Genomic DNA, 15887 nt, shown 5'->3' with positions numbered 1-15887 from the left:
TGTGAGATAATAGTGTTAGTGAGTGAGTATTGATGAGGAAGCTTCTGAGATGATGCAAGATTTGAGGAGGCCCAGCCCAGAGAAGTCAAATGCGAAGGGCGAAACATTTGTCACTATTAATTGGCGTGTCTTATTCTGCACACGCCTCAGCCAGATATATTTGAACATCAAAGCTGCTGTGGAAAAGAGCCCATCGCTAGAGCGCCAAAACAGGTCCCCTCTTGGTTTCCCGGCGTTTTAACCAAAGCAAGGACCCATGGAGGTGGTTCTGTGTCACACATTCAGAGCCCTGGAAATAAATGAATGTGCGATTGTGTAAACTGTCCTTCATAGTCAGGGAATCCTTAAATATGTACTCAGCAGCTGACGACTGCATTATTCTACAGATCCGGTTAGTCGCAGGCACCTTGATAGACAGCCCGTGGTGTGGCACTCAAACGTCAATCAGGACACCGGGGGAATTTTTCATCAGTACCACTTCACTACCACGTCAGTTCTTCTCAAGACATCTGAATGGACGTCTATGTGACTCCGCAACTCCACCTCTACTCCATCGGTGTGCGCCGTTTGGCATTTTTAATAGATGGGATCTTTTCTTGTTTTGATGTACAACATGCATTCAGAAGATGACCTGTGGCCGCACCACCAAGTGAGAGCCGAGCCTGCGCCGGGAGTGGGCCGACACTGATTGATGGATCAGTTAAACCAGCGATCTGCTAATCAGGCCATCGTGGCACCGTGAGCTTGAATGGCAGGAATGTGTGAGAATTGCTGCCGGTGCCACATCGTCCCCGACAGCATGAGAGATGGCATTGAATTATTGTCAGTAATTAAAAAGTCCAGAGAGGGAAAAAAAAGTAAAAGGGACGTTGAAAAGTGTAACAAATGAATGGTCTGCTTACAAATGTTTGGTGACGAATACGGTGAGAGTACGCTGGTAAATAAGTAAATGATCAATGCCTTACAATATGGTATGGTATCATTCATTTAACATGACCTTAACAAAGCACAGAAAGCATCTTGGTTATTAATGATTTGCTGGAATGTTAGTCAGTGTGAAAAAGAACACAAAAAACTACAAAAACAGGACGAAATATTCAATCCCCCCTCCTTCGAGGGGTAAGACGCGACCTTTACAAACATCTTACTGCTCCAGTCTGGAGACGAAAGGTTAGCTGAGGCAGACGTATGAGCCGGAGACCCTCCCCCAGGTCTCACCATTTCACATTGTCATAATAGAAGATATTTTATTGCTTACAAACGTGTTAAGACATCCAGACTGGCTGGGGCCCAGTTGCCGTAAAAACAATGAGATGGACTGTAACACCAAATAGGCAAAAGATCTTCCTTGCCCAGCTAGACTAATAAAAAGGAGGTTATGACATATATTCTGCACATCTTGGCCCGGTCTTAATGCATCTGTTACATCAGTGAATTTCACAAACAGGGAACACTTAAATGATCAATTAAAATGTTATCGATCCCCCCCTATACACACACACACACTCACACACACACTATTTACAATGCTGTATATTATGGATGGCTACACCGATTAACTTTAATGGGTCATACAAGGATGTGGGTAAGTAAAACATAATTGTGATACACGACAGACAGTCCCCTCCTGCTTTAGGAGGGCACAAAATCACACATCCCCTCGTTATTTCCTTGGCAGGCGTTTTCTCCGTCTCCTTCTCGCGGAGCATTTGGTGGCGGCCAACAGACGGACGGCCACAGACTCCGGCGCAGCAGGGAGCCACCACTCCGCTTCCAGACCGTCAGCGGCCCGGGTTCGGCCAACACCGAGCGCCAGGCGTCTCTGGATGCGGACGAGGACAGCTGGGAGCTATTGGACCCACTGCGCTCTCTTCAGCTAGACGGCAGGATAAAGTACAAGGCTGGAACAATACTGATGGTGATACCCACAGTTAAGTGATCTCCGTGGACAAGAAAAGGCAGCTCGTGAACAATATTGACCCTCTTCGCTCTAAGAAAGCAGCCCCAGGCATCACAACACTGAGCTGACCTCGTATCAACATCCATTTTCTGACAAGAGACCTGTTAGAGAGACCCGGTTTCTTTTCTTGTTCTTTTTTTTCCCCCCAGCCTGCAGATATAGATCAAAACGTTTTTAAGTGTGCATAGGTTATTTTCTCCTGTATTCCTCTATTCACCCCATACATCCCAGCAGCCTTTAAATTGGTTTCCTGCAATCATCTCTGCACTGTGGCCCTTTATTTCAACCTTTTAAATATCTGATTTCTTTCCCTCTTTCTCCCCACGTTAACCGTGTGATATTTCACTCCTGCTTAAGCCCTGATTTTGCATTTCCCTCTCTCTCTCTCTCTCTCTCTCTCTCTCTCTCTCTCTCTCTCTGTGCAGTTATTGCCCATTCTTCTTGGCAGTTTTGCTCAAGCTCCCTCAGGCTGCTTGGGGATTGCTTAAGGACAGCAGTTTTCAAGTCTTCCCACAGATTCTCAATAGGATTCAAGTCAGGAAATGCATTACCTGACCAAGAAAATGCATACAGAGAGAGGTGTTTCTATCATTGCATCGTGTGATTTGTTATGGTCATTTTGTGCACCTGGAGTAAAGTAGGTTTGCACAAAGCCACACACACACCAACATTAATACACACAAGAAACTACTGCGTATAAATGAGTGTATTACAGTATACGTATTGTACTTAACTGTACTTCTGTTTTGTAAGGGATGTTAGCTGGTTTTACACAAAATTAAGAGTAGTAAAACCTAAATCAGGATATGTATTTTATGGGTAATGGCAAAGCAGTTTATATAAATAATTTCATGGCTCTGAGGTACGTAGCATAAGGTAAACGACCCTGCTTTTACAAAAATAAAAAACCTGGCCCATTTCTCAGAGTAAAAAAACCTAAAACAACACAAACCGCAGGAGAAAACAAACCCCACAGCCATGCCCTGCAGTCCAGCGATGCGTCTGAGAGCCATGTGTTCAATTACCCAGGTGCCCCGGCTCCCTGCGCGCTTTAAATTCCAAACAGCTGCGGCGCGGCTTCCACTCTTATGGGAAACACTTGTGAGATCGCATTATTAGATATAGTAGTGGAGAGAGGAAATCGTTTCCAAAGAGGGAAGAAAACAAAACATCAATTTCAGGGTCCACTGATAGTCGTTTATGATCAAATTATTCTCATCCACCCGATATTTCTGCACGTCAGTCCGCAGCAATCAACGATGGCTGCAGTGTGGCAGTTTAATTGATTAACTGCATATAGTGCTGCGGTATCTTTTACAGCTTCTCAGATTTGTCTTCTGAAATTGATTAATCAGACAGAAGTAGGGTACAGTGGTTTTTTAATGCTAATACACTCCTGATGTTGCTCTGTCAAACTGCAGGAAAAAGTCATATATTATCTTTTTTTTTTTTCCTGTAGAGACTTAAACCTTTATTTTTATATTTTCTCTAAATGTGCATCACATAAACACGTATTGATTTTCCAGCATGGGTCATTTATATATGACTGTATATAAAACAAGAACAATGAGAGTAAAACATGTTTGTATCAGATGAAAGTGAAGTAAAAACCTGGGAAATTGTGCCACACTAACACTAGATACACTGTAACATGTCTACTTCTGTGTTGGATATAAATGACCCACACTAACAAAACAAAACACTAATTTAAGCAAAAAGTGGCACCAATCTCTCTTTTTGGAATCAGAACTAAACATACACTCAACAGGGCTTAAAAATGGCGTATCATTCCTAAAATAATTGATCTACGGAGACAAGCAGGAAGCTGCCGGACATGGTGAGGAAGTCCATTAGTAAATTAAAGAAGGCGCCTGAAATTCGAACCATGTTGTTATGTGCCGAACGCCTGGATCCTGTATCCCAGCTACAGCCCGCGGCGTCCGGGGCTGAAAGTGTGAACTCAGCCCCCCGCGGGGAGCACAGCGGCCCACCGCAGCACTGCATCAGTGGCCCCGCCCTCTCCGAGACGAGCTGGGAGCCCAGACCCGGCCTCAATTAAAGCCAGGAACGCGATTTGAGCAAAGGAAATGGACTCTGACAGAGCAGTGCCTGTGAGCTCCTGAAAAGAGCTTGTGAAGAACATACTCGAATCTATAAATATAAATGTAAAAGTAGCAATCTGTCTTTAATACGTTTTAACAGGCTAAATTATGCAAAATAAGTATTTAAACACAGTGTATTGTAATAACTGTAGCAGACGTCAGCTAACATTATCCTTTCCATTCAGAATGTGAACTCCTCAAACGCCAAGTTATGTTTCTTAGATACAAAGCTGTGCAGAGACCAGGCCTGGGGTGAACTTTTCATCGAACGCTTATGGTATTTTCATTACTGCACTCTGACACATTTTGCACACCGTGACTTGGTTCTGGAATTATATTTTTCCCGACTTTGAAGTGATGCCGTTGTTACGCATCAATACAGTGGACTGTTATGAGTTTTCACCTTACGAGATTGATATAAGGAGAAAAACAACAGCCTCCAACTACAGCTGATTGTAATCTCATTAACCTGGAGATTTTGGATCAAAAGACATCAAACTAGGTGGAAATAAATTAATTTCCACTCTCTCCTGACAAGTGCCCCAGTCCCGGCTAATGAGAAACATACCCACACCATGATGCTGCCCAACTCAGCTTCACAGTATGGATGGTGTTGTTGGGTGTTTTGCGCTGTGTTGGGTTGGCGCCAAACATAACACTTTCCTTATAGGCAAACAAAATTCAATCTTAGTTTCGTCAGACCACAAAACTTTCTCCCACATGGCTACAGAATCTCCAGAGTGTCTGGGTGGGCTTTCTTGAGTAATGGCTTCTTGCCTCCTTACCATACAGGGCAGATGTGTGCAGTGCTTGGGATATTGTTGTCCCATGAACACACTTTGACCAGTCTTGGCCATAAAATCCTGCAGCTCTTGCGAAGTTGGCATTGGCCTCCTGGTAGCCTCTCTGATCAGTGTCCTTCTTGCTCGGTCATCCAGTTTGGAGGGATGGCCTGATCTAGGCAGGGTCTTGGTGGTGCCATACACCTTCTACTTCTTAATAATCATCTTGACCGTGCTCCAAGGGATTTTCAAAGCCTTTGATATTGTTTATACCCCTCCCCTGATCTGTGCCTTTCAACAACTCTGTCCTGGAGTTTTAAAAGCTCCTCGTTGCTCATGGTCGAGTCTTTGAAATGTACTGCTATAAGGCAACAAAAGGTGAACATTTTAAAAGGGGGTGTCGACTTCCTATAGACACTGTGTGTGTTTGTGTCTGTACAAGCACACACACACACACTGTACATATAAATACAATGCTAAGAATTCTAAAGAGGGAAACATACTTTCACACTCGAATGATCCCATTGTAGATTCAGTTACGGGGAAGAGAGTGATACGAATTTCTGAAGAACTCCAGTACTAACTGCAAATGGAAGACTTCGAGAGAAAGGTGCGCAATATCTGCTTTTATTTCAACATGTACACAACTTCGCAGTGAGATCTTACGGTCTATAAAACATTGCTTAGTTTAAGTTACATTAGGCAGGACTGCATCGTGATGGCTTCCTTACCTAAAGGAAGTATTTATACATACCACGGACAGAAGTTCATGAGTATTCCCTCGCCAAATAAATTACTTTTCCAAAGCGTGCGGTTCCGTACGGTTTGATTTGCTCATATCCGTACGGTTCAGTTGTTCAGTATTATTTTGTGTCTTGCAAATTGGGATTTTACTTTTCAAAAGACAGGTTCATGACAGTTAGTTAGTCTGAAGGAAACAGAGAAGAAACATTTAAACGGCTGAATCTTTTTTGGTACTTATGAACCAAACCTTACCTATTGTTTTTATTATTATTAAAAAAATAAATACAAATCTACCGCTATAATCTAGCAGTAACTCTACACAATTTATAATTAATCACATTCACCCACACTATTTGTATTTTTTTTACCACAGTTCTTAAACTTTCCAGCTGCCCCGGTTTTGTTAAAAAACACCTGTCAATTACCCCATACACTCTGTGAAAGTTAATATGTTCAATAAACATTTTAATTTAGCTTGGCAAGCACAACGTGCCCGGCGCACAAAGCTAATGGGCTTTAATATCTCCGCCAGCCAATACCAGTTCATAAACCATGCTAATTTCATTTGTGGTATTGTTCTTGGAAAGTCAAGGCCACTAAGTGATGAATTAGAGTTACTGGCACCAGCCACAGAAATCTGTGTTAGATTTTGCTGTAACAATCGGAAATCTGTGCCGGAGACGAGAGGGACCTGTGCACTTTATCCCACCAAAACAAAAGGTAAAACCTAATCAAATAAAGTAAACATCCCTAAATTACACAAATATACAGCAGATTCGGAGGCCTACCTCATCAGTCTGAAGGCCGAGCTGCCATCAGCGCAGAGCATAACGTCACAGAGAGTTTCTTTCAGTTCAAGGTTGATTTGGGAATATTTGCGTTTACGAGCGCCGTACTGGTAGCAACACGTCTGTGAATCATTCAGAAGTCTATTATACCTCGAGCTCAAAAGGAACACAAATACATACAGAAGAATATAATTATGATGTATTGATTTTAAACAGGAAATAAAGAATGTAATGGGACGTTTCTATCTCTGGGCCTGATTTGGTCCGTGGATTTACAAACACTTGAGGACAGTGTGTGTGTTTATTATAGTTACTATGACATACTTACAGTGTACCGGCTCACACACACCGTCTGCCAAATGCTCCTGTAATGGATAATTAGGTAAAAAAACTGCTAAACGTATGAAAATTGGTCTTTGACATTCCCTGGCTGCATCTTCTCTGTATAACTAATGAAGAATAGTGATTTTAATCGGCTACTGGTGGCATTGTGGTTGCAGTAATGTGCTAAAAATTCAGGATTTGGGAAGTGGCTTCATTCTCACCAATTTGCAATATTACATTATTGGTATTATGGATTGATCCTTTCTTGCCATTTTGATGCAATGCAATTGATTTTGTTAATTAGATACTAATAGGAACACATTACTGTAGAGTCTCCATTAAACTTCACATATTCTATGAATTGGTAGATCTTCTCGGCACAAACCTATATCAGGATTTTCATTACATTACAATTGGCAGGTGACTCGAGTTTGTTCGTTTGTTTTTAATCACTGTGAAATCACACGAGGATATCAAACATTTTCACAAATCTAATGCAAGATCACAAGTTTCCAGACTCTGTACAGGTTTTGTTTCTATTTTTTCCCAACTATATTTTCTATTTTTTCGTGAGTTGGCACAAAAATAAATGGTTTCCAAAGAGCAAGATGATATTGTTATATTCCTGCTTCCAAAAGGCCACAGAGTGCAGAATACAGATCATACACATGGCGTGTAAATATTTACTGCCACATTCGCTGCATATATATTCCATACTCTGATTACGTTTTCTATGTTAGAACATATATCATTATGAAGAAAGTTGCTGAAAACTGCCGTTCCTGTGCCTGTGTTACATCTGCAGAAGGATGGAAACAGGACTCTAACGGGGGGGTGTTTGGCCAGGGACAGTCTAGGGGCCCCCAGAAAAAACTAACCAAAAGCTCCTCGGTTCATATTGTTAATATTTACACAGTAATAGTACTAACCTCAAACAGCCGACAGTTGTTGCTGTGTTAGCAGAACTGCTGTGAAAAACGTATGAGGGATCTACTGACCTTCAGTTGTGATTATAACAGCATGGTTTAAAATAATGATATAGCTCACACTTTATAATAACAGCCACGATTTACATATCAAGGAAACACAAGGAGACCTATATCACTCTTATTAAATATATCTACAGCAATGCAACATCAACAGTCCGACTCCACCGAGATCAAGATTCGTCAAAGAGTACGTCACGGAGACACAATCTCTCCAAAACTCTTCACAGCAACTCTTGAAGAACTGTTGAAGACTTTGGACTGGGGAGAAAAAGGAATCAAGTTAATCAAGTTGAACAGATGGCATCTTCAAATTTAAGTACTCTCAGATGCAATCAAGAAAACTGGACTTGATATGAACTCGAGTAAAACTAAAGTCAAGTTTAACAGCTTTGTTAAATCATAGAGAATTGAAGTAGATCAACGGATACTGGAAGAAGTCAAAAGTTTACTGTCTACTGTGGACAACAAATCAGTGCAGACAGAGATATAATGGAAGAAGAGGAAAAATGGAATGGAGTGCATTAGGACGAAATGGCGTGCTGTTGAAGGGAAATCTACCCACTTGCCTGAAGGGAAAAGAATTTGATCAATGCATACGACCAGCGGTCCCTTATGGCTGTGGTCACTTAATGCAAAAATGAAGAAACGGCGGACGCTCAAAGGAGCAGGGAGAGATGTCTGCTTGGAGTGACAAGAAGAGAGAGAAAAATAAATAAATGGATCTGAGAGCAAATGAAAAAAATTGACATAATTGAAAGAGTGAAAATGTTAAAATGGACTCGTACAATCTGTGCCAAGAGCATTGAAGCTGTTCTGGCAGCTCGTGGTGCCCAACACCTTACTGAGACACTTTATTTCGGTTTTTCCTTTAATTTGTCACCCGTCTGTATAAACACACACACACGCACACACACACGCACATAAAAGCTTGTATCTTTATGGTGAGACAGACATTCAGACCTTTTATGAGGCAACAGCCTTATTTTAATATGCGAGGCTTCAGTGGAGTAGACAGGACTGTCAACCTTCCCGGCGAGCGCTGCTTCAGTGTGACACACAAGTACACATCATCTCAAATATGCAGGCGCTGCATTATTAGTGTATCGTGTCATTGCAAGTTAAGAGGTAAAAAACAGATTTCTAGTTTTACAATTTACAGACACGTCCTGAAAGAGCTCAGCTGTGTTTTTGAAATGAACTGCAGAAGGGGATACAGGAACTGGAAAGTCCACAGAAGGAGTTGTCTACATCTTGCCGATCCATAAACCAGGATTTTGTGTAGCAATGGCTGGTGCATAAGCGCATTCAGAAGGAAGTCATTAAAATAAGCATTGGATCAGCCCGATTACACTTTAATACATTCAGCTACTGAGAATGATATTAACAAAATGTATTGCAGTTCACCACCTCTTATTACCATAATATATCTTCAATTTACACCCAGGTTTTCGTGAGCTCACCTTGATAGAAACCAGAGATTGTACTTTTACGTCACTCTCTCACTTTACTCCCCTGGGTTCAGACCCCAATATAAATGTTGCCCCTCTTGAAATATATATATATGTATGTCATGTTCTGTGTCTGATGCAATCTGCCTCACAGTAAAGTTAGTGATTGGTAAATAATATTAAAATAAATTCAGACAATTTGGAAAGCAGGAAATCTTTGCCTCCCCCCCCACAGTTTGCATATGAAATGCTATTAACCCCGTGGATCAAGCTATGCAAATGAAGTGTCAAATATCAAATCAATTGACAGAGAGCTTTCGACAATCTCAGACGTCTCCTGCACTTAAAATTCAGATTGGAATCCGCCCTTAATTGAACAGAAATTATTTTCTTTTTTTAGTATTCCAGGATCCTAACCTCCTTGGCTCCCAAAATTCAAGCTCACGCAATGAGACATCTTTGACAAGCTATGCATAAATAATACATTTTATTCTGCATAATTATTTCCTGACTGAAAAAATATTTGATTAATAGATGAGTGTGATGGACAAACAGAATCGCAGGGAGCGGATTCGGAAAAGCACACACTGCTCATGAAGAAATTGGGTTTGTGATAGAGAAAGCATGAACTGAAAAACGCACAGGTATATTACTGTCAATATTTCCCCGTCGTCCCGGGCAGGTGGGATGGCAGTTGTAACCTCAAATGGGAAAGTCTTACAAAATACGCAACCGGATAACCAGACGGATTGTACACCGAAATCTAGGGTCTGGGATCTATGTATCTTTAACTAGGAGGCCTGCAGAGATTCAAACAAAAGCTGCGGTGACTGCACGTGGACATCCCCCGCACCCCACAGATACTGACCTTCTTTAAAACCACCTGCTGATGAGAGAGATAAACAGGCGGAAATTCTTTTAAACAGCCCCGGAGAAAAATGTAGGTTCATATTACTCTGGCCAGCATTTTTCTGTTTTGTTTTGTTTCCCCCCTTTCTTGTTTTTTTTTTAATTTTTGTTGTCTACATTGGGTATCTACAATCCAGATAATTTTAATAATTTTAATTTAAAAAAGACAAAAGATCTACGCAGACCTTGCAAAGTGACACAATTACCCCAACATTCAGAATTGGCGAGGTTTTTGACCAGGTTTAGGAACTAAATATGGTTCACAATTAGACCAATTATTATGATTGCATTGGCATATATCAGTTTTTGATATCTGTTACATTTCTGTACTGAACTGATCACCTTCAGCCTGCACATTACCTGCCATTGCGATTTAGTTTCTTCGGAGTAGAAAGGAGGGGCTTCCAACAAAGTGCCTGTTGTACTAGACCCTCTAATCTAAGCTGACTGTGTGCATCAAAACCTCTTTGAAAGGGTTGTGTCATAATTGTCTTTTGTCGAATGTTTTAACCAACCTCCCCCCCGGGTCAATCAGTGCCGATGAAATTGCCAGTCCGAAAACCCAATCAGAAATAAATGAAGCTATTGAAAACATGTCCTTGATTAATTCCTGTTTTGTTTCTCACACAAGCTATACGACATGATATGGAGGAGTATAAATATATAAATATATACATACTTATGCGTGTTATATATAAAACACAAGCTGCAAGGGGAACATTGTTGTCATGTGACTCACTCAAGCCCACGTCAGCATGTTGTGTCAATCGACAAAAACAAATGAAGAAACACACTCAAGAAAGGAGGCTTACAATAAAACATTCCTGAGATGCGGGGTACGTGTCTGGGGGAAAAGGAAGCAATCAATGAAACCAATCGAGTGATAATCAGTTGATGACCACATTAGAAATTGTCATGGGGCTCACTGCGAGCGTCTGTCCTCACCTGTCTTTGGAGCGATACTGTATAGGGTACTTCTCCAAGGCAAGCTCTCAGAGTCTGTTATATCCTGCCAGGACTGTCAGGACCCTCATGTCAAAGTCTATGAATATTTATGTTCATTCAAAGACATACCCAGCTCTCCCCCACTTTACAAATGCGATGAAATGACACACACATATTTTACACATTGCGAGCGACAACCCGCAACTGTAACTACGTGTTTCTGGGGCCAGCTTCTACTAAAACAGGCAGCGGAAAATTCAAAAACAATAAATCCTGGTCAATCTAAATGGATCTTTATAGGCTTGAGTAAAAATGTTATTCCACTTCCCAAAATATATATAATAATAAAAGTAATTCAGAGTGAAATAGCCTGTGTAAGGATTATGCGCGTTGTGGACCGAGGCTTATGAGTCGATAATGCTGTAAAACACAGCAGGTCTAAAGAGGAAATTACACTTCAACTCTTGTCCAGACTTGCCAGGGAAACGGGGAGTCTGAACTAAAGTCTGAACTAATTTGTATTGTTCCTCTCATTTCCTACATGAAGTTTTTACTCCCATATACTTAAAAGCAGTCAGAGAACGGTGGAAGGGGCGACTGTCACTCAATTTGCCTGCTCGATTCATTACTGAAATCACAATTTGACCTCCCAAAAATGGTGTTGCACAGTTATACCGATATGCTTACAATCCAGATAGGGCCACCGATCAAGATTTTAAAGTGTGTTTGTGTTGTACAGAGTCAGAGAGAACCCAGCGTATTAGGTGTTAATTGATCAATGTTTCTGTGGTCCTCTGCCAAACACACAGATCAACAAAATTATTAGATGATGGTTTTAAAAGAAAATGAAATAAAGGAGAAAAAGCGAGAAAGAAAGTGGAAAATAAATCAAATGGAAACAGAAAAAGGTCTTGCACATTCTACCGCATATTTCTGATCGAATAACACGATTGGAAAGAGGCACCGCACGTCCGTGGAAACCGTGAAATAACACAATGCGACCGCGCCGTGTTTTTGCGCGGGACGCCGGGCACTGTCATGAAGCACGAGGTGACGGACTGAGCCCCGGGAATTGGGCGAGACCGGGCCGAGACCGCAGCGCACGTCTGAGCCAGACTGGCACGCTGCCCGGAGAGCCTGGAAAATACTACTCACACAGAAAACAGCATCTCCATGGGGACCGCTGGCTGCTTTGTTCACAGAGCCCTGCCTGGAGAAAAGATGGGCACCACTCAGAGGATAAGTGCTCGGAAAACCCAGCGCCCCCCACCAGCGCCCTCCCCGCCAACAGCAGCCCTGCATTACATAATTGTGCACATAATTCAGACGCAATCAAATTTCTGAATGTGTGTCGATGTTCTCTAAATGCACTACGATTATTGTGCCCCTCGTTATCGCAGTAGTCTTTGCAGAAAGCGATACGTTACTCACGTCTCAGTAAAGTCACACTTTGCTCTTTTCTCTTGTATATTGTAGCTGAAGAATTAGCACAGAGAACACAAGATGCTTTGCTCTTTATCTGAATGTCAGAATGTGTGTAGTCATTGCTCAGATGTTTTGAAAAAGAAGGGATACATTTTGCACAGCAATATTGAGTGAATTTATGTTTAACCTATCCTTATTAATTTATACTTGTATTTTAGCAGTCGAAATCTGTCCTCTATTTGTTGCATACATAAAGGCAGTACACTTCTTCTGATTCCTAACCTATTTTATTTTGTTTTGTTCATCGACTAAATGGTCCTGCAGGCTCAATTTGTATCAGCTAAACGTTGATGGAGGATTTATAAGAGATGACTAAGGTTTTGCTCAAACCAAAACCTCGTGATAATTCACCCCAATGAGAAACTAAATGTGCTAGTTTCTCAGGGAAATGCTTTTGGCTGCGGATAAGCGTTTCATTTCTCGGGAGACTGATATGCAAGCCTGGCTGAGTCATCCGAAGCAAACCTGAGATGTTCACCTCGGCTGATGGCAAAAATGAAGCTCGGCGAGATACGGAGAGGAAACATCTAAACTGAAGTGACTCTGAAATGAAAACAGACACATTTGTGTTCATTTAAAGTGAGTGCAGCCAAAGCGTCAAACACGTGCAGATGATTTTTGTGACTCGGAGGTTTTTAGCTTTTGTCACGATTCCTGTATAGAATAAGTCTGGTCCTAGCGCAGTTTTGCACTTTAAATTAAATTAAAGTTGATAACGTTTCAAAAGACTTAGTAAGTAGTATCATTTTTAATAAATGAATCAATTAATCAAACTAAAAATGTAATCTTTATAAGGATAATGGAAAAGCAAATTTCTGCTGTCACCTCAAAACTATGTGGGGTTTCTCCATTTTCTCTGCCCTCATAAGACATAAGACACATCAGTCTTGTACTTAAAATACCTTTACAAGTCTTAAAAACAGCCTATTATTGTCCTTCATTATTAGGGGTTGATTATAATTATCCACTAGCTGAGATGGGATTTCTTTTTTATTCTGCACACGTGTGACTCCCATAGCTTCGCTGACAGCTGCTTTCTGAGCTCGTTGAGCACGTCTAGCTGTTCAGCTCTCCAGTGCTGTGAGTGTTGGGCGACCCAGAGGAAGTGGCGTTAGGGTGACCTCTGCTGAACAGAAACTGAGGTGAACCTGAGAGATATCTGAGGTTACAGGAGGAAAAAGCACAAGTGACGCGCTGGGAGGAAAAAGCGTGACTCCTCTCCTTGCTGGTGTGTCTGAGCCACTTGTGGTGACAGTTTTTGGGCTCAAAATCCAATTGAGCACGAGACTTTAGACCAAGACCAAGCAAATAAACGGTAACTCCCAGCTGCCACACTTATATACCTCAGACTTAAATATATTGTCTGATGATCTTCACGGTACTGTGATTATGCACAGTTATTGACAAGATATTGGACATGTTTAAAACCTATAAACATCAAAAAAGTTGTAGCAGGAGAAGAAAGACAGATGACAGCAGAAAATCTATCAATCTTCCTGGACTAGAAGCAACAGGTTTGCATACAAGGCAGATTACAGGCCGGGATACATATTTTAGTGATTCCTGGGGATGATGGATAAACTCCAGAGCAAGGATTAGAAATAATGGGTGTAAAGTGCAGACCTTTCAGTGAGGTTAGAAGATGGGCTAGAGGCATTTGTCCTTCGCGCTACAGGAGCAAAACCCTGCCACGGCCATCTACAGTCTAGGGTCACGGAGGGGTAGTCACATGCTACGTGTCCCCGTACCCATCATGCCTTGCATCTCGCTCGACCCGGGTCAGTGCTGGTTGGCTGGCTGACCCACCTTTTCAGGGCCTTAGGTGTTAGCTGCCAGTGCTATGGGACTGTATCTGTCCTGGGAGAGGGAACCCCTTTTTTTACCTTCATGGCACCAGTTTTAAAGCCCAGAAAGAGCAGGTGCGATTGCTCTGGATTCAAGGGTCTGACGTGCAAGAAGTGAAGCTGCTCATAGCCGCTACATTTTACATAGTTGCAATTGCATCTACTGAATGCTGTGCAGGCTGAAGCCTGCAGATGAGCTACAGAGAGTGGCTAGTACTGCAAGTCCACCATCATCTCAGCCCTGACCCCTCCGTCCTTCCTTCTAGCATTTCATTTCTCCTGTGATCGAAGTGTAAACAGATCACTATCACATCCTATAGACCAGGTATAGATAGAGACACAGAGAGATGGCACATTTCAGATTGCCAACATTTTCCAGCCCTGGAGCCGATTACAGATAAACTGAACTATAATTAAACTTAATTTATTCCATCAAAGAGTAGGAAAGGTCTGTGAACAAGCCTTAATCTGAACACATTCACGACCAATGGCAAACACCAACGATGGGGGCAGTTCAAGGACCAAGATATTAGTAAACTGGATGAAAGTAATTATTTATCAAGTTATTAGGAGAAACAGAAGTTACAATAGTGACAGAGATACTGCCATGCACCCAGCTGTACTAAAACTCTCTCTTCTCTTTCCTTTCTATTTCGTTTGAGTCGTTTTTCTGCCTTTCCCTATCTTTCTCTCTCTCTCTGTGTTTCAAAACAGTTGTGAAAAAATAAAAGAGCAAGGCTCATAAATCATTTTGGACATGATGGAATCCGTGTACTTAATGCCTTCAATTCAAACTCGCCCGTCCTGAGAAGCGCAGACCCACAGTGAAACGCACACGAATCCCAGAGGCCAGGTTGGGTAGGGTAGTGCAGTGTGGGGTAGGGACTGTGTTTGTGTGCGGCCACAAATCTCCACTTACACACGCTCTGCAACCTCCCCACATACAGGGGCCAACGCTAAATATGTGAGGTCCTGTTGCCGGCACAAGCTGAATGGTCTCTGACTCTTTATTGCTGTTGTTCTCAGCAAGAGCAGCCTAATGGCGAGCAGGTTATAAACAGGAGTGTAACGATACAGATGTGTGTGTGTGACTGGGGGGTTGGCTGATGTATGGCTCAAAGCGTGTGGTGATGGCTTTATTTCACACAAAAGGCTTCAAATTGAAAAAAGTCAAACATTGTAGTCGCGTCTTGTCCCCTCGCTCTGCATCGACCCCAGATAATTCCAGTCATCTGTTCTATAAAAAACACATTGAATAAAACATCTGTAACTCAGAGCGAGAGGTGGCTGACGTGAGCACTAATGTAGCGAAGCACACAGGAAAACGGACTCAAATAACACTATTACTAATAATAATAATAATGATAATAAACACTTGCATTAAATACGTGTAGCGGAATAACTTCTGTCTGTATTGCTAATGATTGCAAATATAATGACCTCTTTTCAGTTTCCATTTAAACACCACCTATCAAGCCGCTGCGCACATGAGTCACAGTGCAGGGCCGTGTGTCAGTTTTTTGTGTTGTTTCTTTTTTCGTACAAGTCAAAATCATGAAAGGCATCG

The sequence above is a fragment of the Amia ocellicauda genome, chromosome 12 (assembly GCF_036373705.1).
Source record: "Amia ocellicauda isolate fAmiCal2 chromosome 12, fAmiCal2.hap1, whole genome shotgun sequence".
NCBI classification, from domain to species: Eukaryota; Metazoa; Chordata; class Actinopteri; order Amiiformes; family Amiidae; genus Amia; species Amia ocellicauda.
Note: the sequence above shows the minus strand (reverse complement) of the source record.